Raw genomic sequence first — 24,176 nt, 5'->3', positions numbered from 1 at the left:
TTGAAAACAGGCATCAGATGGTTTCCATTGCCATAATAGATCAGAAAATCTGCCAGCAAGTCTGTTTGCAGCTCTTAAAAGTTGTTGAACAAAAATGTGTTTTGAACTATCGACAATTACCTGAGAAAACAACTGGATTCTGTAAGTCGATTTGTGTGTATTCTCAATACACTCTCTCTCACCCTACTTCCTCCATTCTTATCATGAACTTCCCTTAGCCTCAAGCCATCCACTCCAGGGTACTATATGTGATCTTGCTTGAAAATATCTCCTCCCTCATTAAGATGGAATATCAAGAGTGTTAACTAGTTTTTATTTTTTAATGATTTACTATTGATAGAGAGGGGGAAGTAGTGAATCTGGAATAGGGAGAGAGTTGGGATTTTGTTATATATAGAAGAACATGTATAAAATATAAAGTATTTTAGATTTTTAAAATATTACCATTACAATGAAATGCCCTGTCAGCACCTCCACAAACCCACATACTTGCCTCTGCACCCAGAGGTAAGGACTGTTCTTAATTTTGTGTTTATCTCCCACTTGCTTTTCTTTATAGTGTTTACTGGAGGTGGCTGTATCCCTTAACAATGCATTATTAAGCTTTCCATGTTTTGAATTCTATAAAATGGAGCAACATTTTAGGTATTCTCCTACAACTGTTTTTCCTTAATATCATGTTCCTAAACATCTGTCAATGATGTAGCATGTTAGTACAGTTAGCCGATTCTTTTCCCCCCTAGGTTTATTGAGATATAATTGACATATAATATTGCATAAGTTTAAGGTGTACAATATGATTTGATACACATTTATATTGCAAAAAGTTTATCAAAATAAGGTTGCTTAATGGATCCTTCAGTTCAGTTCAGTTCAGTCGCTCAGTCGTGTCCGACTCTTTGTGACCCCATGAACCACAGCACACCAGGCCTCCCTGTCCATCACCAAGCATTTTATTGTTGTTGTTATGGTGAGAACATTAAAGCTCTACTTTCTTAGCAATTTTGCACACACAGTGTGCTCAGTCATGTCCAAATCTTTGCAACCCCAGAGACTATAGCCTGCCAGACTCATCTGTCCGTGGAACTTTCCAGACAAGAATACTAGAGTGGGTTGCCATTTTTTCCTCTAGGGGATCTTCCGGACCCTGGGATCAAACCCACGTCTCCTGTGTCTGCTGCATTGCAGGTGGATTCATTTACCACTGCACCCCCTTAAGCCCCATGTATACAATACAGTATTGTTAACTACAGTCACCATGCTATACATTACATCTTCAGAAATTATTCATATTATAACTGAAAGTTTATACCCTTTGACCAACCTTTCCCCATTTTCACACCCCTCAGACCTTGCCAACCACCATTCTATTCCCTGTTTCTATGAGTTTGATATTTTTAGATTCCACATATAAGTGAGATCATATAGTATTTGTTTCTGTTCAACATTTCACTTAATGTTCTTCAGATCCAACCATGTTGTCAAAATGGCAGGATTTCTTTCTCTTTATGGTTAAATAATATTCTATTATGTATTTTCTTTATTCATCCAGCTGTCTGCACATACTTAGATTTTTTTTCCATATCTTGGCTATTGTGAAAAATGCTGCAATGACCATGACAGTATGGATATTTCTTCAAGATATTGATTTCCTTTCCTTTGGAAATATACTCAGAAATTGGACTGCTGGATCATATAGCAGTTCTATTTTTAATTTTTTGATGAATCTCCATGCTGTTTCATAACTAGAGGTAAATAACTTTCAGTGAGTATAGTATTATATTGATGTATTTAACAAAATGAATTTATCAGATCAGATCAGTCGCTCAGTCGTGTCCGACTCTTTGCGACCCCATGAATCACAGCACGCCAGGCCTCCTTGTCCATCACCAACTCCCGGAGTTCACTCAGACTCACATCCATCGAGTCAGTAATGCCATCCAGCCATCTCATCCTCTGTCGTCCCCTTCTCCTCCTGCCCCCAATCCCTCCCAGCATCAGGGTCCTTTCCAATGAATCAATTCTTCGCATGAGGTGGTCAAAGTACTGGAGTTTCAGCTTTAGCATCATTCCTTCCAAAGAAATCCCAGGGCTGATCTCCTTCAGAATGGACTGGTTGGATCCCCTGCAGTCCAAGGGACTCTCAAGAGTCTTCTCCAACACCACAGTTCAAAAGCATCAATTCTTTGGCGCTCAGCCTTCTTCACAGTCCAACTCTCACATCCATACACGACCACAGGAAAAACCATAGCCTTGACTAGACGAACCTTTGTTGGCAAAGTAATGTCTCTGCTTTTGAATATGCTATCTAGGTTGGTCATAACTTTCCTTCCAAGGAGTAAGCGTCTTTTAATTTCATGGCTGCAGTCACCATCTGCAGTGATTTTGGAGCCCAGAAAAATAAAGTCTGACACTATTTCCACTGTTTCCCCATCTATTTCCCATGAAGTGGTGGGACCGGATGCCATGATCTTCATTTTCTGAATGTTGAGCTTTAAGCCAACTTTTTCACTCTCCACTTTCACTTTCATCAAGAGGCTTTTTAGTTCCTCTTCACTTTCTGCCATAAGGGTGGTGTCATCTGCATATCTGAGGTTATTGATATTTCTCCCGGCAATCTTGATTCCAGCTTCTGTTTCTTCCAGTCCAGCGTTTCTCATGATGTACTCTGCATATAAGTTAAATAAACAGGGTGACAATATACAGCCTTGACGAATTCCTTTTCCTATTTGGAATCAGTCTGTTGTTCCATGTCCAGTTCTAACTGTTGCTTCCTGACCGGCATACAAATTTCTCAAGAGGCAGATCAGGTGGTCTGGTATTCCCATCTCTTTCAGAATTTTCCACAGTTTATTGTGATCCACACAGTCAAAGGCTTTGGCATAGTCAATAAAGCAGAAATAGATGTTTTTCTGGAACTCTCTTGCTTTTTCTATGATCCAGCAGATGTTGGCAATTTGATCTCTGGTTCCTCTGCCTTTTCTAAAACCAGCTTGAACATCAGGAAGTTCACGGTTCACATATTGCTGAAGCCTGGCTTGGAGAATTTTGAGCATTACTTTACTAGCGTGTGAGATGAGTGCAATTGTGAGGTAGTTTGAGGATTCTTTGGCGTTGCCTTTCTTTGGGATTGGAATGAAAACTGACCTTTTCCAGTCCTGTGGCCACTGCTGAGTTTTCCAAATGTGCTGGCATATTGAGTGCAGCACTTTCACAGCATCATCTTTCTGGATTTGGAATAGCTCAACTGGAATTCCATCACCTCCACTAGCTTTGTTCGTAGTGATGCTTTCTAAGGCCCACTTGACTTCACATTCCAGGATGTCTGGCTCTAGGGCAGTGATCACACCATCGTGATTATCTGGGTCGTGAAGATCTTTTTTGTACAGTTCTTCTGTGTATTCTTGCCACCTCTTCTTAATATCTTCTGCTTCTGTTAGGTCCATACCATTTCTGTCCTTTATCGAGCCCATCTTTGCATGAAATGTTCCTTTGGTATCTGATTTTCTTGAAGAGATCCCTAGTCTTTCCCATTCTGTTGTTTTCCTCTATTTCTTTGCATTGATCGCTGAAGAAGGCTTTCTTATCTCTTCTTGCTATTCTTTGGAACTCTGCATTCAGATGTTTATATCTTTCCTTTTCTCCTTTGCTTTTCACTTCTCTTCTTTTCACAGCTATTTGTAAGGCCTCCCCATTCTCTAAATATCCATAGATATTTTGGGTGTTACTAGTTTTTATTTTCCCAGTACAATAGTGGTATTATAAATATTTTTATACATATCTCATACTATGAACTTGCCCAGTTTTGGCACATGATATATTTGCTCAGGAAAAGAAATACATATTTTCCACTCTACTAGATAATGCCAAATTGAAGTTGCTGAATATCTTCATGAATACTTGTTTTCATTCTTCTAGTCTATTAGTTGTGAAATAATAACTTTATTGTGGTTTCAATTTATACTTCTCTGATTGTTAATGAGGTTGAGAAATTCATCAATTGTTTATTAGCTATTCATATTTCTTCTCCTGATATGCAGAATTTCAATTTATTATTATATATTATCTTTATATCCAGAAGCCTGGATCAAACAATCTTAATAATCCTACTAATTTATCTGTACATTTAAATTTTTTCTATGTAGACAGTCATAAGGTCTGTGTATAATATTTTTGTTTCTTTCTTTGCATTTCTTTTTCTTTTTCTTATCTCATTTCATTGTCTATGATTACCAATACAACATTGAGTAGAGTTTGTAATAGCAGGCACCACTGGCTTTTTCCCAGTTGCAAATGAAATGCTTTCAATATTTTACCAGAAGTGCGATACTTGTAATATGCTTCTCTTTTTCATTAAATAGGTTTAAGATACTCTCCTCTCTTCATTGTTTACTAAGAATTTTATCATGAGTGAATATTGAATTTTATCAAATAGTCTTTCTGCTTCTACTGAAATAATCATATTGCTTTTCATGTAATTTCAAAATTCAGGGAATTCCATAAATTGATTTTCTAAGATAAAAGCAGTTTGCATTCTGGAAATAAATGAATTTGATTATAAAGCACTTTCTTTTTATGCATTGATGGATTTGATTTGCTAAGATTTTACTTAGAATTTTTTTAATATATATTCATCAATGAAATCTGACTTGATGTCAACATTATGCTGTCTTTATAAAATGAGTTTGTGTTTCTTCTTTTTAAAAATCTGGAATAATCTGTGTAAAATTGGAATTATTATTTCCTTAAGTATTTCTTGCAACTCAATAGGAATTTGTCCACTTCATCACCATGTTTTCAGTCTATTAGCTTAATGATTTTTTCAATAATATCCTTTTATTACTTTGTTATTCTTTGAGGCATTTACAATTATAGTCCCTTTTTCATTCCTGATATTGCTTTTTCGTGCCTTCTATCTTTTATTCTTGATCATTCTTGCAAAAAATTTGCAATTTTTTTTAGCCTTTTCAAAGTACCAACTGTCGGCTTTGTTGACTGCCTATGGTAAAGGTTTGTTTTCTATTTCACTGGTTTCTTCTTTTATCTTTATTCTTTGGTTTATTCCACTTTCTTTGGGTTTAGTCTATTGTACTTTTTACTAATTTCTTAAGCTGTATTCTTAGCTCATTAATAGTTAGCCTTCTCTGCTATAAAAATTTAAGATTATAAATTTCCTTGTTAGTATGGTTTTAGCTGTATCTCATGAGCTTATATATGTATTCTATTCATTTTTATTTAATGCTAAATATTTAATATTAGCCTTTACATTTTCTTTTCTTGATCCATGAGTTAATTGTTTTCAAACTTCCAGAAACATGTTTTCTAATTATGTTTTTATTCTTAATCTCTAGTTTAATTCCAATGTGGCCAGAGAAATGAAAAATGGGATTATTTCCTAATTTCAAACCACTCTGTATCCTATTGCCTTGCATTAAATGGAACAGTATAATTTTGATTTCTGCATATAAATGAAAAATACTTTATTCAGAACAATACATTTTCACTTTCAGAAGAAAGACAATAAGAGATTTTGAAGGAAAAATTAATATTGTTTTAGAATCTACTATTCTTTCCCCCTCAAAATTAAAAAAAGGATATGCTGAGGACATACACTTTTTATTGTGATTTAAAAGCACATAACATAAAATTTATTGTCATAACCATTTTAAGTGTACAGTTCAGTAGTGTTAACTGTATTCACATTGCTTTGAAAGAGATCCCCTGAACTTTTTCAGTCTTGCAAAATTGAAATTCTATACCCATTAAAAAATAACTCCTCTTTCCTTCCTCTCCTCAGCTCCTACTAACCACCAGTCTACTTTCTGTTTATATGAATTTGACTACTTTAGATACACAATTTGTGTTTTCATAATTGGCTTATTTCACTTAATATAATGTTGTCAAGATTCATCCATTTTGTAACATGTGACAAAATTTCCTTCCTTTTTAAGGCTAAATAGTATTTCACTTTGACTTTTCACTTTCATGCATTGGAGGAGGAAATGGCAGCCCACTCCAGTGTTCTTGCCTGGAGAATCCCATGGACGGAGGAGCCTGGTGGGCTGCAGGCCATGGGGTCACTAAGAGTTGGACACGACTGAGCGACTTCACTTTCACTTTTCACTTTCATGCATTGGAGAAGGAAATGGCAACCCACTCCAGTGTTCTTGCCTGGAGAATCCCAGGGACGGGGGAGCCTGGTGGGCTGCCGTCTATAGGGTCGCAGAGAGTCGGACATGACTGAAGCGACTTAGCAGCAGCAGCAGCAGTATTTCACACCACATTTTTTAAATCAATTTATCCACCATTGGATATTTGGATTGCTTACACATCTTGGCTATTATGAACAGTGCTGCTATGAATATGGGTGTCCAAATATCTCATTGAGGCTCTGTTTTCAATTCTTTTGCATACACACCCAGGAGTGGGTTTCCTGGAACATATTGTAGTTCTATTTTTAATTTTTTTGAGGAATCTACATATTGTTTTTCATAGAAGTTGCACCATTTTATAATACATAAAAAATTTGGAGGGGTTATGCCTAGGTAAAAAAAAAAGCTTTTATTTTTATTTTATATTAGACTATAGTTGATAAGCAATGTTTTATTAGTTTCATGTGTACAGCAAAGTAATTTAGTTACATGTATACATGTACATATTCTTTTTCAAGTTCTCTTCTCATTTAGGTTATTATAGAATATTGAGCAGAGTTCTGTGTGCTATAGGTTCCTGTTGGTTATCTATTTTAAATATAGCACTGTGTATATGTCAATCATAACCTCCCAGTCTATCTCTCCCCTCACCCTTCCCCACTGATAACCACAAGTTCATTCACTAAGCCTGAGTCTCTTTCTGTTTTGTAAATAAGTTCATTCATATCAATTTTTTTAGACTCTGCATATAAGTGACATCATATGATATTTTCCCATTTCTGTCTGACTTATTTCACTTGTACGATCATCTCCAGGTCCATCCATGATGCTGCAAATGGCATTATGTCATTCTTTATAAGGGTTGAGTAATATTCCATCTGTGTGTATTAAATAATATTCTGTGTATATATACATATATATTTATATGTATGTGTGTGTGTATACCACATCTTTCCACAGAAGTTGCTCCATTTTATAATACATTAAAGGTTTTATTTTTTTTTTCTCTAATTTTATTTTATTTTTAAACTTTACATAATTGTATTAGTTTTGCCAAATATCAAAATGAAATAAGAAAACAATGCCTAGAAATTCATATGTGGGGTTTTAGTAAATATTTAGTGAGTATTTGGGGATCCTAATGTAGTCCATGAAATATGAACTAAGTTTTCTCTTCACTGTCATTAAAGTAAGCTACTGTATAGCACAGGGAACTATACTTAGTATTTTGTAATAATCTAGGAGAAAGAATCTGAAAAAATATATATGTATGTATATATATATATGAAACTGAATCACTGTGCATAACATTTGAAATTGACACATCATAAATCAAGTATACTTCAATAAGAGCTTCCCTGATAGCTCAGCTGGTAAAGAATCTGCCTGCAATGTAGGAGACCACAGTTCAATTCCTGGGTTGGGAAGATCCCCTACAGAAGGGATAGGCTAGCCACTCCAATATTCTTGGGCTTCCCTTGTGGCTCAGCTGGTAAAGAATCTGCCTGAAATGTGGGAGACCTGGGTTCAATCCCTGGGTTGGGAAGATCTCCTGGGGAAGGGAAAGTCTACCCACACAAGTATTCTTGGGCTTCCCTTGTGGCTCAGCTGGTAAAGAATCCTCCTGCAATGCAGAAGACCTCGTTTTGATCCCTGGGTTGGGAAGATCCCTTGGACAAGGAAATGGCAACCCACTCCAGTATTCTTGCCTGGAGAATCCCCATGGACAGAAGAGCCTGGAGGGCTACAGTCCATGGGATTGCAAAAAGTCGGACATGACTGAGTGACTAAGCACAGCACAGCGTACTTCAATAAAATAAAATATTAAAAATTAATGAAAAAATAAGCAGTTTAAAAGAAGTCAACCTATCCCCTTTACAGGTTGTCACCAGAGTGTTATGAAGTCACGGCCTATGTCAGCAAACAGAGGCTCACCTTGTTGTATTGTGCTTTGATTTGTTGCATGTCACAGATAGTGCATTTTTTACAAATTGAAGGTTTGAGGTAATTCTGTATTGTCAAACGCAAGAATTTTTAGCAACAAAGTATTTTTAAATTAGGGCTAAGATACGTACATTGTATTTTTAGACATAATGCTATCACATATTTAATTGATAGTATACAGTACAGTTTACAGTATGGTGTGAGCATAACTTTCATATGCACAGGGAAATCAAAAAATTGTGTGACTGCTTTATTGTTGTATTCACTTTATTGCTGTGGTCTGGAACCAAACCCACAATATCTCCAAGATATGTTTGTCATGTTTTATGGTTTCATCTTCATAATGCTGTTAGTATTCAGCTAAGACATTGCTATAGCTGCCTTTTAATCTTTTGCCTTATTCTTGATTTTCACAGTGATACCCTCTAAAGCGGTTTCTCCCCTCCTAATTTCTCTGAGCACTTACTATGTGTCCAATATTGTGCAAAGAAATTTAAGTGTAACTTCATGCTACCCTTTAGAGGCAATAGCAATTGTTAGTCTCAGTTTTTCAAATAGGAAACAAGCTAAGAAAGCTTAAGGACTGTATTTAATTGATTCTAAGAACATATGTCTCATTTCTGAAGTCAGGATTCAGCTTGTAATCAATTGCCTCTTACAATCACTACTGTTCAGACAATAGCTTAGCATAGTAGCTATTACTAAGTGTGCACATACTTGGTCATACTTGCTGACACTGCTGTCAATTTATTTGAATTTATGTACAAAATTAGTACTATACATGATGAGTTTTATTGTCATTTTAAATGCTTTCAAGAATGTTCACTAGGAATAAACATTGAAAGGAAAAGGTATAGTATATGCTGAAAGGTACTGAAAAGAGAGTGGAAGGGGGGCAATTGTTATTAGTGAAACAAATATAAGTGTCAATGGAGAATGTATGCAGTAACTTATTTTCTTGCAAAGTAACTTGTGATTTTTGCCTTTTCATACAGTTCATGCCAGCAAATTTGAATAACTCAGCAGTAGCCACAGGACTGGAAAAGGTCAATTTTCATTCCAGTCCCAAAGAAAGGCAATGCCAAAGAATGTTCAGACTACCACATAGTTGCACTCATCTCACATGCTAGCAAAGTAATGCCCAAAATTCTCCAAGCCAGGCTTCAACAGTACGTGAACCATGAACTTCCAGATGTTCAAGCTGGGTTTAGTAAAGTCAGAGGAACAAGAGATCAAATTGCCAACATCCATTGGATCATAGAAAAAGCAAGAGAATTCCAGAAAAACATCTACTTCTGCTTCACTGACTATACTAGAGCCTTTGACTGTGTGGATCACAACAAACTGTGGAAAATTCTTCAAGAGATGGGAATACCAGACCACTTTACCTGCCTCCTGAGAAATCAGTATGCAGGTCAAGAAGCAACAGTTAGAACTGGACATGGAACAACAGACTGGTTCCAAATCAGGAAAGGAGTATGTCAAGGCTGTATATTGTCACTCTGCTTATTTAACTTATATGCAGAGTATATTGGAGAAGGCAATGGCACCCCACTCCAGTACTCTTGCCTTGAAAATCCCATGGATGGAGGAGCCTGGAAGGCTGTGGTCCATGGGGTCACTGAGGGTCGGACACGACTGAGCGACTTCACTTTCACTTTTCACTTTCATGCATTGGAGAAGGAAATGGCAACCCACTCCAGTGTTCTTGCCTGGAGAATCCCAGGGACGGGGGAGCCTGCTGGGCTGCCATCTATGGGGTCACACAGAGTCAGACATGACTGAAGTGACTTAGAGGCAGAGTATATTATGTGAAATGCCTGGTTGGATGAAGCACAAGCTGGACTCAAGATTGCCAGGAGAAATATCAATAATGTCAGATATGCAGATGACATCACCCTTATGGCAGAAAGCAAAGAGGAACTGAAGAGCCTTTTGATGAAAGTGAAAGAGGAGAGTGAAAAAGCTGGCTTGCAACTCAACATTAAAAAACGAAGCTCATGGCATCTGGTCCCATCACTTCATGGCAAATAGATGAGGAACAATGGAAACAGTGACAGAGTTTATTTTCTTGGGCTCCCAAATCACTACAGATAGTGACTGCAGCCATGAAATTAAAAGACGCCTGCTCCTTGGAAGAAAAGCTATGACAAACCTAAACAGCATATTAAAAAGCAGAGACATTACTTTGCCAACGAAGGTCCCTAAAGTCAAAGAAATGGTTGTTCCAGTAGTCATGTATGGATGTGAGAGTTTAACCATAAAGAAGGCTGAACACCAAAGAATTAATACTTTTGAACTGTGGTGTTGGAGAAGACTCTTGAGAGTCCCTTGGACTGCAAGGAGATCAAACCAGTCAATCCTAAAGGAAATCAGTCCTGAATATTTGTTGGAAGGACTGATGCTGAAGCTGAAGTTCCAATAATTTTGCCACCTGATTGAAGAACTGACTCATTGGAAAAGACCCTGAAATTGGGAAAGATTGAAGGCAGGAGAAAAAGGGAACGATAGAGGATGAGATGGTTGGATGGCATCACTGACTCGATGGACGGGACTGTGATCAAGCTCCAGGAGTTGGTGATGGACTAGCTGCAGTCCATGGGGTTGCAAAGAGTCAGACATGGCTGAGCGACTGAACTAACTGAATACATTAAACAGTGATGTGTCATGTAATTGATGACATCTTAGATTTTATCGCACTGGGTATCTTGCCCACGGTCCTGCAATAAGTAAGTAGAAAACAGAGATTTATATGGCAGCCTATGCTCCTAACCAGGAGGCATTAGTAGGTGTTCCTTGATTCTCTTCTACCTTTTAACAGGCCTGTCAGTGTTTATTTCAAACTAAATAGTTTGTGTGTGCACGCCCAGTCGCATCTTACTCTTTGCGACCCCATGAACTGTAATCCACCAGGCTCCTCTGTCCATGGGATTTCCCAGGCAAGAATACTGGAGTGTGTTTCCATGCCCTCCTCCAGGAGACCTTCCTGACCCAGGGACAGAGCCCATGTCTCTTATGTCTCCTGCATTAGCATGTGGATTCGTTACCACTGGGCCACCTGGGAAGCCCAAACTAAATATTACTCATGCTTTATTTTTTTATAATTTCATAACCATTCTGTGGATGATTATAGACTCCTTGGGAACTATATCCAAAGTAGAATCAAGAACTATTAAAATTAAAGAAAACATCAAAAGAATTAGAAGAGTGACTCATGGGGCCATCAAGTGAAGGGGAAAGACAGATGCTTTCTGCATCAAATACCTTCAAAACAGCAATGAATGTGTAGCATCTTCCATCATTTAGGAATATCAAATGTAAGCACAAATTTTATAATCAGTGGAGTTGGAATCTTGGCACTGTACAGCCATAATTCATAACCCTTCTATCACTCCAGTATTCTTGCCTAGAGAATTCCATGGACGGAGGAGCCTGGTGGGCTGTGGTCCGTGGGGTCACGAAGAGTCGGACACGACTGAGCGACTTCACTTTCTCTTTTCACTTTCATGCATTGGAGAAAGAAATGGCAACCCACTCCAGTGTTCTTGCCTGGAGAATCCCAGGGACGGGGGAGCCTGGTGGGCTGTGGTCCATGGGGTTGCAAAGAGTCAGACATGACTGAGCAACTAACACACACACACTATAACTCCCTCAATGCTTTCAGAACCTATCACTCTAAAGAGTTTAAGAAAACTAAAACTAAAACTACATAAAAATAAAAAAATTAAGCATGATTACCTGAGGGTGGTAATCATAGCTGTAACAGTAATAAATAATTATATAGTGCCATTTTTGTTATATCCCCACAATTTTATCTCATTTGGTCCTCACAGCAGCACTTTATAGTGGTTGAGAAAAAGTATGTTTGGAATCTTCACACCACGATCTAGGATCAAGTCTCAATTCGACTACTTATCAGCTGGTTGACTTGGGCAAATCACATTATTTTCATGATGTTGTTCAGTCGCTCAGTCATGTCCAACTCTTTGTGACTCCATGGACTGCAGCATGCCACCTGTCCTTCACCATCTCCCGGAGCTTACTCAACCTCATGTCCATCGAGTCAGTGATGCCATCCAACCATCTCATCCTCTGTTGTCCTCTTCTCCTCCTGCTTTCAATCTTTCCCAATTTCAGGGTCTTTTCCAATGAGTCAGTTCTTCAATCAGGTGGCAAAATTATTGGAGCTTCAGCTTCAGCATCAGTCCTTCCAGTGAATATTCAGGGTTGATTTTCTTTAGGATGGACTGGTTTGATCTCCTTGCTGTCCAAGGGACTCTCAACAGTATTCTCCAACACCACAGTTCAAAAGCATCAATTCTTCAGCACTCAGCTTTCTTTATGGTCCAACTCTCACATCCATACATGACTACTGGAAAAACCATAGCTTTGAATATACAGACCTTTGTCAGCAAAGTAATGTCTCTGCTTTTTAATATGCTGTCTAGGTTGGTCATGGCTTTTTTTCCAAGAAGCAAGCATCTTTTAATTTCATGACTGCAGTCATGGTCCACAGTGGTTTTGGAGCCCAAGAAAATGAAAAGTCTTTCACTATTTCCATTTTTTCCCCATCTATTTGCCATGAAGTGATGGGACCAGATGCTATGATCTTAGTTTTTTGAATGTTGAGTTTTAAGCCAGCTTTTTCACACTCCTCTTTCACCTTCATCAAGAAGCTCTTTAGTTCCTTTTTGCTTTCGGGTGGTATCATCTGTATATCTGAGGTTATTGATATTTCTCCCAGCAATCTTGATTCCAGCTTGTGCTTCATCCAGCATGGCATTTCTCATGATATACTCTGCATATAAGTTAAATAAGCAGGGTGACAATATACAGCCTTGACGCATTCCTTTCCCAATTTGGAACCAGTCCATTGTTCCATGTTCCATTCTAACTGGTGCTTTGTTTTTCTCATTTTTAAAATTAGAGTCTAATAATAATAATATGTGCCTTGAGTGCTAGTATGAGAATGAAATGAGATAGTGATAATAAAGGAATTCAGCACAATGCCTGCTATGTAAAGGCTGAATAAATGCCATTATTAGTAGTAAAACAACCCTGTGTATAACTAAACAATCTTACAAATGAAGAAACTAAGGTTCAGAGAGCTTAAGTCAATACCCAAAGTCACACAGCTAGTAATCAGCAGAGGTGCTACATAAACTCAGAACAGCACTTGCCTTGGGTGCAGGCAAAGTGTATAATAGAAAATCTCTTGAAGTCTGTGCCAACTCAGTAACAGCTATTCTTTTATGATGCCCATGTAATTGACACATTGTTTTAAGAGTTATAAAATCTTGAAAATCATTTTTCCCTCTTTCATAAAGTCCGCTGATGGATGGAGATAGAAATAAACATTGAGTTAACTTGGCTGATCAGTCATAGTATACGGTTGTCAAGAGACTACTGGCCAATTTCTGTTATGATCAAAATCTCTTCATTACAAAAAAAGGGAGTAAACTGTAGCTATGTTTTCACAAATTTAAGACATATTTGATATAATTTTTTTTTTAACAACAGAGAATATGGATGCGGTGTCAGGAGCTTAATGTAAAGGATCTGGCCTGTACTAAAACCCACTTGAATTTCCTATTACTCTAACCCGTGGTGATTATTCGAATTTGCGTGCAAGCTCTTAATCTGCATAATTAGTTCCACTACCTTGCAGAAGCAGATTGAGACCTAATCAAGGAGGTCAAGAGTTGGACAAAAGTGAGCTCCAGAGGAGAGGATGCTGTGTTAACCCCTGCTCTTAGATGCAGCTTTGTGTTCAGGAGACACTGAGCTAGGAACAAAGGGATCGCCCAGGGTACAGAGGAGATAGAGAGAAAAGCTTTGAGAAGACAGTCTTATAGATTTCTGGAGCTGTGAAGCAACGCAGCAGAGAGTGGGGAAGTAGAAAGGCACTGATAATCCAGATCAGATCAGGAGGATTGCTCAACAAGGCCAGGGATGCCTTCAAGAATTCAAGAGCTAAGAGAAAACCCAAAAGAAGTTCCTCAGAAAGAAATGAGTGCCGGTAGAGGGCACAGAGCAGACCACAGCAGAGGCGAGAAGACCACATGCGAGCAAGAAGGCAACAGCGGCGGCCCCAATACACCTCAGCAGAGTACTGAACCAGCCATGCTGGTGGAGTGGGTACAGCTCTCCAAGAGAGAAGCACTTCCCACAAAGAACAGTTAAGCAGTCTGCCCTCTCTGCAAGAGAGGCCAAGACAAAGCAATCACCTGAAGAAATGGGATCCCCCTCCTTTGAATTGTATGCTTTCATCCTCACCAATAGAGAGACCCTGTCCTGGAAGAATGGACAGATTCTCTCCAGCAGAAAAACTGGGTCTTGGGGAAGTTGGAGAGATCACATGCTAGGTCGAGCCAAAACTGAGAAGCAAGCCCCCTAGCAAGGGCAAGCATGCTGAAAGAGACCAGTGAGCAGTCCAGGAGCTGCTAAGGACCTCATGACTCAGTTCAGTTCAGTTCAGTTGCTCAGTCATGTCTGACCCTTTGTGACCCCATGGACTGCAGCACACCAGGCCTCCCTATCCATCACCAACTCCCAGAGTTTACTCAAACTCATGACCATTGAGTCGGTGATGCCATCCAGCCATCTCATCCTCTATCGTCTGCTTCTCCTCCTGCCCTCAATCTTTCCCAGCATCAGGGTTTTTCAAATGAGTCAGTTCTTTGCATCAGGTGGCCAAAGTATTGGAGTTTCAGCTTCAACATCAGTCCTCATGACTACTAGCAAAGAAATCCTCGCAAAGAGATCAGGGAGCATATTCCTTGTTGGGCTGTGCCTAACTGAGGAGGTTTCTGGGTGAAATCTTGGGTGAGGATGCATCAAAGTGTGGTAGTGACAACTACAGAAGACTGTCTCTGGCCCCAAAAGTTCCTTCGACAACAGAGAGAAGTAGTTGCCATGTGTGTTAGTCACTCTACTACTACCACTAAGTCGCTTCAGTCGTGTCTGACTCTGTGCGACCCCACATATGGCAGCCCACCAGGGCCCACCATCCCTGGGATTCTCCAGGCAAGAACACTGGAGTGGGTTGCCATTTCCTCCTCCAATGCATGAAAGTGAAAAGTGAAAGTGAAGTCACTCAGTCATGTCCGACTCTTCGCGACCCCATGGACTGCAGCCTACCAGGCTCCTCTGTCCATGGGATTTTCCAGGCAAGAGTACTGGAGTGGGTTGCCATTGCCTTCTCCGATTAGTCACTCAGTCATGTCCAACTTTTTGCAACCCCATGGATTGTAGCCTGCCAGGTTCTTCTGTCCATGGAATTCTCCATGCAAGAATACTAGAGTGGGTTGCCATTTCCTTGTCCAGGGGATCTTCCCAACCCAGGGATTGAACCTGTGTCTCCTGCATTGGCAGGCAGATTCTTTACCATCAATACATGTATTGATTCTTTAATTTTTCTGCTTAAGTAGCTTTGGCATCTTAAAAGACAAGAGCATTAGTATTTTGTAATAAGCAATTGTACTTTTTTAAGAACATAAGTCTTAGCAATAAGTCTTTTGGGTCTGTATCATCAGGCAAGGAAAACAAAAGCAAAAATAAACAAATGGGACCTAATTCGACTTGAAAGCTTCTGACAAGCAAAGGAAACCATCAAAAAATGAAAAGACAATCTACTGAATGGAAGAAAATATTTGCAAATGATATGTCTGATAAGGGGTTAATATCTAAAAAATATAAATAGCTCATATGATTCAATATCAAAAAAACCCCACAAACAACCCTATTAAGCAATTGCACTTTCATTCAGATACATGCATCCTGTTCTTCGTTAAACAGAAACTTTTTTGTAAGCTCGTAAGCTAGAAAATGACTTTACACATTATACAGCAGCTCACAGCATTCTTGTCTTTAGGTTACAAATGCACCAAGTGAATCCGAATGAATTCACTAAACGCCAGCTTTCTGGAAATTCAAAATTTAAGAACTGACTACTTTCCACAAGCAAGTTGACAAATTAGCATTGGATAAAACGTCAACATAGAGTCTACATTAGCATCTTTGTACATTCTGTTACATTGATTCATAATTTATAACCTGTCACTTCTATGGAGAAGCACACAGACACCTAGATATACATACACATGCATATACATTCTCATATATTCATTTGCACACTCTCACACATATTTGCATGATTTCATACACACACCACCTACACAGAGCGTCACACATACACCCACATATATTCACACTCACACCCACATGCATAGTTACATAGGTAAAGCACATATTTACACACTTATACATTGATACATGGGCTTCCCTGGTGGCTCAGATGGTAAAGCATCTGCTTGCAGTGTGGGAGAACCAAGTTCGATCCTTGGGTGGGAAAGATCCCCTGGAGGAGGGCATGGCAACCCACTCCAATATTCTTACCTGGAGAATTCCATGAACAGAGGAGCCTGGGAGGCTACAGTTCATGGGACTGCAGAGAGTTAGACACGGCTGAGTGACTAACACACACATACACACACATTGATACATACACTCACAAATACACATACATATACATTTAGCAAATACCATGCATAAATAAGCCACTTTTATTGAACCCACACAACAACACTGTGAATTAAGTAGTACTAACTCCACTTTTATGCATTGGAGAAGGAAATGGCAACCCACTCCAGTGTTCTTGCCTGGAGAATCCCAGGGACGGGGGAGCCTGGTGAGCTGCCATCTCTGGGGTCACACAGAGTCGGACACGAGACTGAAGTGACTTAGCAGCAGCAGCAGCAACTCCATTGAACGGATGAGGAAATTGAAGCTCAGGAAAGTAAAAGAACTTGTCAAGATCATGCAGTTAGTAAATGAAAGGGTGTGTCTGATTGCAAACTCTGCACAGCTGTTTTAAAACAGCTGAATTAAAAACAAACCAACTCACTGTGTCTGTGACCTCTTAAGGATTCACTAATTATACCATCATTTTAGTTAAGAAAACTCAAAGCACATTTCTTTGAAACACTTTCTCACTTAATTTTTGAACTGTGCATATTTTGTGGGAAATTTTATCCACATGTTTGTGATTCATTTACACCAAACGCCTGCAAATACTGCTTCTTAAGAGGTATTTGATGTCAAAAGAAGGCTTTTGAAATTTTCAGTGAGATTTTTCAAGCTTTATATTTTATTAAAAACAGGCAAAACCATTGTTCCAAGCTTAGGGAAATTTGGAGTTATGTTTGAGACTTTTTTTTCTGTTCTGTCATTTTGAAGATCGTTTGCTATGCATACTTAGTCGTTTGAACAAAGATTCATTTGGTTCTTGTAAGTCCCTTCTGTTTCGGGTGCTGCCAATGACACACTTAATTACCTTGCAAATAATTCTGTGCTGATTTGTTTGTTTTCTAGTAAGCTGACTATGGTGACAACATAAACACAATTGTATTATCCCAAAGGAATTTACAAGAATATTAAACTCTACCATTTAGTGATAGATTCTTAGAAAATATAGAATTCACACAGAATAGTAAAGAGATTTTGGGTAGAGGCATGAGAAGACCCGTGGATTCTACTAAGATGTGGGTTGCTTTAAAACCAAACCTTCCAAAACATCACAGACGAGCTCTTTGGAAATCACTGCTCTCTTTCTCGGGAGTAATGAGTACTAATTAATCATCTGATATCATTTCTGGCAGCCTTGCTCCCTCTGCACATTTCCCTGGATGAAAAACTTTAAGACACAAAATAAACTACAGACCATCACTTCAGAAGCATGTTTCACTCTTTGAGAAGTGACTGAGTCAGCTGATTTGTAACGGGAACAAAGCAGCTGATAACTTCTCCTGACCCCTAAAACAAAGAATTTATGGAGTGTGAACTCTTTGATGGGTGTGGTTCTGAGGTGGAACACTTAATTTGATACTTAGTGAAATTTCTCCCATTAGGATGCTTTTGCATCGAATGGAGAAGTTTTGGGTTTTTTTGTTTGTTTGTTTTTTGTTTTTACAAAATCTAATGTTTGCAAGCTGTATTACAGTTCACATACTCTACCTATCGGTCTCAAAATCACCACCCTATAAAACATATTTATTATTGTCACTGTTGGTATTGTTATGATTATTATTGATGATATACTCATTTTAAAGTTGAACAAATTGACATTCAGAGTTGCCCAAGGCTATTATTATAGATAGGATCGCCAAAAGTAAGATCAGTTTCCAAGGAGTCATTCAAATCCAGGCTGAATGGAGATCGGAGGCAAAAGCAGAATGTTTCTGAAGTTTGTGGGAAATGAAAATATGCATTAAAAACAGAGCTCCTGGTCAACCAACCTGAACTTTTTTATCAAAGCCTTGATTGTGTCTCTCCAGCTTGCTGCCCAAATTCAGGATTATCTACAGAGAGCTTTTGTGGACATGTTTTCTCTCTTCCTCTCTCTTCTCCTCTCCTTCTTAGGGAAGTCTCCCAACCTCTCTGCAATTCAGTTTTACCATCTGAAAAATGGTAATGCAATCTTCCTAGTTTCTTGTAAGGATTAAGTGAATTCATGTATGCAGAAATACCTAATGCAGTCTGTATGTAGTCAGCATGTGTAAGGGGATTGGGTCATGGAGTCTGCCTTCCATCATAATCAAATCTGTCTCACTGAGATTAGTGCTTTGATAATATTTTAATGGATTTGTTCATTTCAGGGTGGTCCTAAGTAGCCCTACCACAGCAGATGAAGGGGCATCCCTGACTTCCTGGGCTCTAGAAAGCAGGAAAAACTTGTCATACTCTGCTAAAGAAGCTACAACTTCTATTACTCACCAGCACTGGCCTCAAAACATGCAGACACTCCCATGCTCGTCCTCACACATATAATGAACTGCAAGAATGCCTACCCTGACAGTATCTACCTGAACATTATTGATATAGCATAGTGAACTGAGAATCCTTACTTGGCAGGTCTGACGCAAAATTTAAAAATTGTAGACATAAAATGCCTTGCCCAGTGTTTAGCACAAAAAAAGAGTTCAAAGTTTTAGCTGTTAATATTGGTGTTCCTTGGTATCCAGGAAAACTGTAGAATATTTTAGCATCTAAACCTGACCAGGTCCTGAACTTTATCTAAAGTTCTGAGGTTCTAGGTTATTTTGATTGCCATTTAATTATCTGTACCAATAGGGAAGAAATAAATAAACACGGAAAGTTCTAAGGGATCAGAATCATATATATCAGCATTTGTAGGACCTCTCCCCACCACCACCCTTGGTACCCAGCTCAGGACAATGCACAGAGTAGGAACTCAGTACTGTTTAAAGAATAAATGAATGTCTGAATGAATGATACATATTTGAATGTCTCTACCTTCTCTGTTATAGCTACAATAATGATTTTCTGCTGTATGCAAGTACTCCATGTGTGCGAGCGAAGTCGCTTCAGTCATGTCTGACTCTTTGTGACCCATGGACTTAGCCCACCAGCCTCCCCTGTCCATAGGATTCTCCAGGTAAGTATACTGGAGTGGGTTGCTTTGCCCTCCTCCAGGGAATCTTCCTGACCCAGGGATCAAACCAGTACTCCTATATTCCTGGGCTTTATTTACTAGGACCTACTTAACAAATGTTAGCAGATTCTGTTTCAAAATCCCTGGTTTTTTCAGAATAGAGATTTTCCCAGCCCAACCACTTCATCCACCCATGAGCTTCAACTCTCACTAGTCCTGAATCTACAATGCTTTTCTTTCCGTTCACTCATCTCCTCCAGTAGAAATCTTACCCTTGGAGGCGCAACACAAATACCACTTCTTCCATGAAGCCTTCTTTGATCTCCCCATCTGGAAATGATCTCACTCTCCTTTGAACACCATTGCCCTTTGTACTTCTCTGTTGGCACTTCTCCCATTCCACCTTATATTAGAATTGAAACCCTGCCTCAGCTCCCCTGCTAGTCTGTGAACTCTTTGAGGGCACAGAACAGATTCTATACACTTTTGGTTTCCACCCAAATAACTAGCCCTTCCTAGCTCATTGGCACTCAATACACACTTGTTTGAACGAATGAATCCAAGCTAAGGGATGTAGTACATGACTTGACAAAAGTTGGCAAGCCAGTAAAAAGCCTGATTTGACATGAAATACCTGGAAGGATAAAGCCATACAAAAAAAGGAGGCAGAGTACATGACTATATTTCCTTATCAGAAACATCATTATCAGCCAGAACATTGCCTAAGGCAGGATATCAGCTAAAGCGGATCTGGTTGGGAAATTAAAAAAAAAAAAAAGTGTTTTCCTAAACCTCCAATAAAATAACATACATTTATAAAAACTTAATTCCTGCTGACTTTTTAAATGATTATATCAGCATTTCAGTGGATGGCATGTAAGAGACTCAAAATGCTTAATTTCAGCCTTGACAGAATTCATCCATCACTTCAACCTTGTTTATCTCTAAAAACGTTGAGAGTCAGCTGGTTTGACCATTTCCACCCCGTTTGACCTAAGCTCCCATGATTGCTACCTGGTGCGTTTGTAGTCGAGACTGACTGACAGTTCTGGCAGTAAAAATGCTCTTTATAAACAGAAACCAAGACCATGTAAATAGTCCTGGCTGCAGGTTGTATACTTAAGTACCAACTTTACCCCTACACTGCTAGACCATTAGCATGCAAAGGGCCTGCCCATAGTACTACAAAATTACTCATTTGCCACTAAGTTCTTTTTTTGCTGTGTGGAAGGAGTGCTTAAAAATTTTTTTTTGAATGAATGAGCTATATGCACTGTCTATATGCACTATATAATCTGAACCTGCATTCTGGGTTTGCTGTTCCTCAGGCTTTTGTGGTCAATTAATTTTCCTCGTGGCTTCTTTTTATAGAGATATATTTGATGTAAAACAGTATATTAGTTTCAGGGGTAGAGCATAATGATCTATGTGTACACTGCAAATTGATCACCACAATAAATTTAGTTAACATATATAGCTACAATTTTTGCTCTTATGATGAGAACTTTAAGATCTACTCCCTTGACAACTTTCATATATGTAATAAAGTATGTTAACTATAGTTAATAGCTTTTAATTTGACCTCTGTATGCCCCCATCAGGTAGGTCACTACAGACAGAGTACACAGTAGGATCAGCATAAGTTCTGGGCAAGGCTGAAAAGTCAACAAAGTCCCTGGGTTTCTGGCTTCCTCTGCCTCATACAGTGGCACTTTCATTTCCATCTTGAAGTCCCTCTTCCTCCTGCCCTCCCAAATCCCATGCTGTCTCCTAGAGTTTCAGGTTGCCCTGGTCCGTAAATTACCCATCACCCCTCTTCCCCAGCAGTGTCATTCAAAATTTTTCTGTTCAGCATCTCAAGACTCTGTTCTTGGCTAGATTTCAGTGGTTGATAATGGGCTAATTCAGATTAACTCATGTGTCACCACCAAGGTGACATGCTTTAACCAACAAAATACACAAGACATCCAAACATTGATGCATTCAGATGACCAGTAACGTTTTGGTTACATGAGTGACACTTCCCGGAAAAGTCATATTAACAGCGGGAATACCAGTCATATATAGCAGAAGTCTTTTTAGTCTGGCCTCGTTTCAGAGTCTTCAATTCTTATTAAAAGGGCTGCTTTTATGGCAACTGGTAAGGCTAATCTTCTCTACCATGGTGGAGAAACCTACTTCAGAGGAGGACTAGTTCAGATGCACACTATTAAAAATGGTGTATGTATGAATATACATAGGAACTGAATGAACGCTGTATCCCCACCAAATTCGTATGTTAATGCCCTAATCCCCAGTGTGATGGTATACAGAGGTGGGCCTTTGGCAAACAACTCAGCCATGAGGATGGAGTTTTCATGAATGGGATTAGTGTACTAATAAGAAGACACACAACAGAGATTCTCTCTGTCTCTCTCTCAACCCCACCTCCATCTTCTCCATGTGAATACAGAAAGAGGATAGCCACCTATAGACCAGGAAGAAGACCTGCACCAGAACAAAGCTTGCTAGTGCCTTGATCTTGGATTTTTGATTCTTCAGAACTGTAAAAAATAAATATTTATTGTTTAAGCCATCCAGTCTATGATGTTTTTTACAGAAGCCTGAAATAACTAAGACAATAGACAAAAGAAATGCATACATAAATGTACTAAGACAGCACATGTATGTTCATAATAGCCTTGTTCATAATTTCCTCGAATTATAGAAAACCCAATTGCCTATTAGCAGTAAGATGGATAAACTACATCATATTCAAATATACAGCAATGAGGATGAAATACAAGCACATTTAACAACATGTATAAATTACACATGTAAGAATGTTGAGCACGAGACAGAATCTGAGAATGTGCTACATTATTACATTTATGTAAAGTATAGACACAGGCTAAACTCATCAGGACAGGGAAGCCTGGTGTGCTGCATTCCATGGGGTCGCAAAGAGTCGGACACGACTGAGCGACTGAATCAGTTCAGTTCAGTTCAGTCGCTCAGTTGTGTCCGACTCTTTGCGACCCCATGAATCGCAGCACACCAGGCCTCCCTGTCCATCACCAACTCCCGGAGTTCACTCAGACTCACGTCCATCGAGTCAGTGATGCCATCCAGCCATCTCATCCTCTGTCGTCCCCTTCTCCTGCCCCCAATTCCTCCCAGCATCAGGGTCCTTTTCAATGAGTCAACTCTTCACATGAGGTGGCCAAAGTACTGGAGTTTCAGCGACTGAATAGCAACAAACTAATCTATGGTGTTTGAAGTCAGCATGGCAGGTACCCTTAGGAAAGGGAGGTAGTGACTAAGGGAGTCTTCTGGGTGCTATCCAAGTTCTGTTTCTTGATCTAGATGCTTGTTACAGGGTATATTCAGCCTTTGAAAATTCATCAAGCTGACACAATTTTTGCACTTTTCTGTGTATGTATATATACACTTCATTAATAAGTTCAATAAAGGACAATACCAATAAAACTACAGTATAAAAAGGATGTTAATGGGGCAAATATAACGGAACAAAACAAAGACAGGAATATGGAGCTTGAACTTCTTGGAAAAGCTGATATAAAAGAAAAATAGAAATAAAAGTGAAAGGAGAGCCAGACAAAGGATTATTCTTATAACACTTATTCATTCATTCTTTAGTGAGTGAGTTGTGCTGGGTATTCGTTGCTGTGCGGGCTCCTCTCTAGGTGTGGTGCATGGGCTTCTCACTGCAGTGGCTTCTCTTATTGTGGGGCACGGGCTCTAGGACACACAGGCTCAATTGTGGCTCATGCACTTTGTTGCTCCACGGCTCATGGGATCTTCCCAGATCAGGGACTGAACCCACATTTCCTGCATTGGTAGCCAGATTCTTTAGCACTGAGCCACCAGGGAAGCCCATTTTCATTCTTTCAATAAGTATTTCTTGAACAACCAACACGTGGCAGGCACCATTCTAAATGCTTGAGACATATCTATGAAGAAAACACATGCCTCTTTCCTTGGTAGGCTTTGAAGGAATATAAGGGATCCCCAAACCTAAACCTTCAGCAACTGGTTTGCATTACGTGATCTGGAGCTGTGTTAAGACCCTGGGAGAAATCATGAATTCATCATGGTAACCTGTCCAGTCTTCCTAGAAGGTTTCACTGATTTGATTTTAAGCAGCAGTGCTCTAAGAAATACAAGAAGAATTGTGGGCTGCCCTCTGAATGTGTCTGAGTCCAGCTTACAGGGCAGGTTGTGCTCTCGTAAGCCCACTGAGAAACAGGCTTTGCCCTCCTCCCCCTGGACGCCTCTCACTCTGGCACCTGTCATCCATTAGGGGACCTCCTACTGGGATCTTTCATCATTGAAAATATATGATGATTTTCATTACCGCCTAGGCTAATTGGTAGTGAGTATTCCTTTAAAATATATTCCCCTAAATACTAGGCTTTGGATTTGCTTTGAAGTTTCTAACACCAACACAGTTGGACTAAAATCATAGATACTAATCACAGAAACTGCAAAGTCTGGCTCAGGAAGAATCACCACCATGGTTCTTTATTATAGCCAGTTGGGCAGTAGACACACATGTGAAAGGAAACCTTAGAGCCAGCCATTAGTTAAACCATCCCCTGGCTGGCTCTGATGGCAGGCTTGCTAGG

Source organism: Bos javanicus, chromosome X (genome assembly GCF_032452875.1).
Source record: "Bos javanicus breed banteng chromosome X, ARS-OSU_banteng_1.0, whole genome shotgun sequence".
Classification (NCBI taxonomy): Eukaryota; Metazoa; Chordata; class Mammalia; order Artiodactyla; family Bovidae; genus Bos; species Bos javanicus.
The sequence above is the reverse complement of the archived record's forward strand: the minus strand, read 5'-3'. Positions refer to the sequence as shown.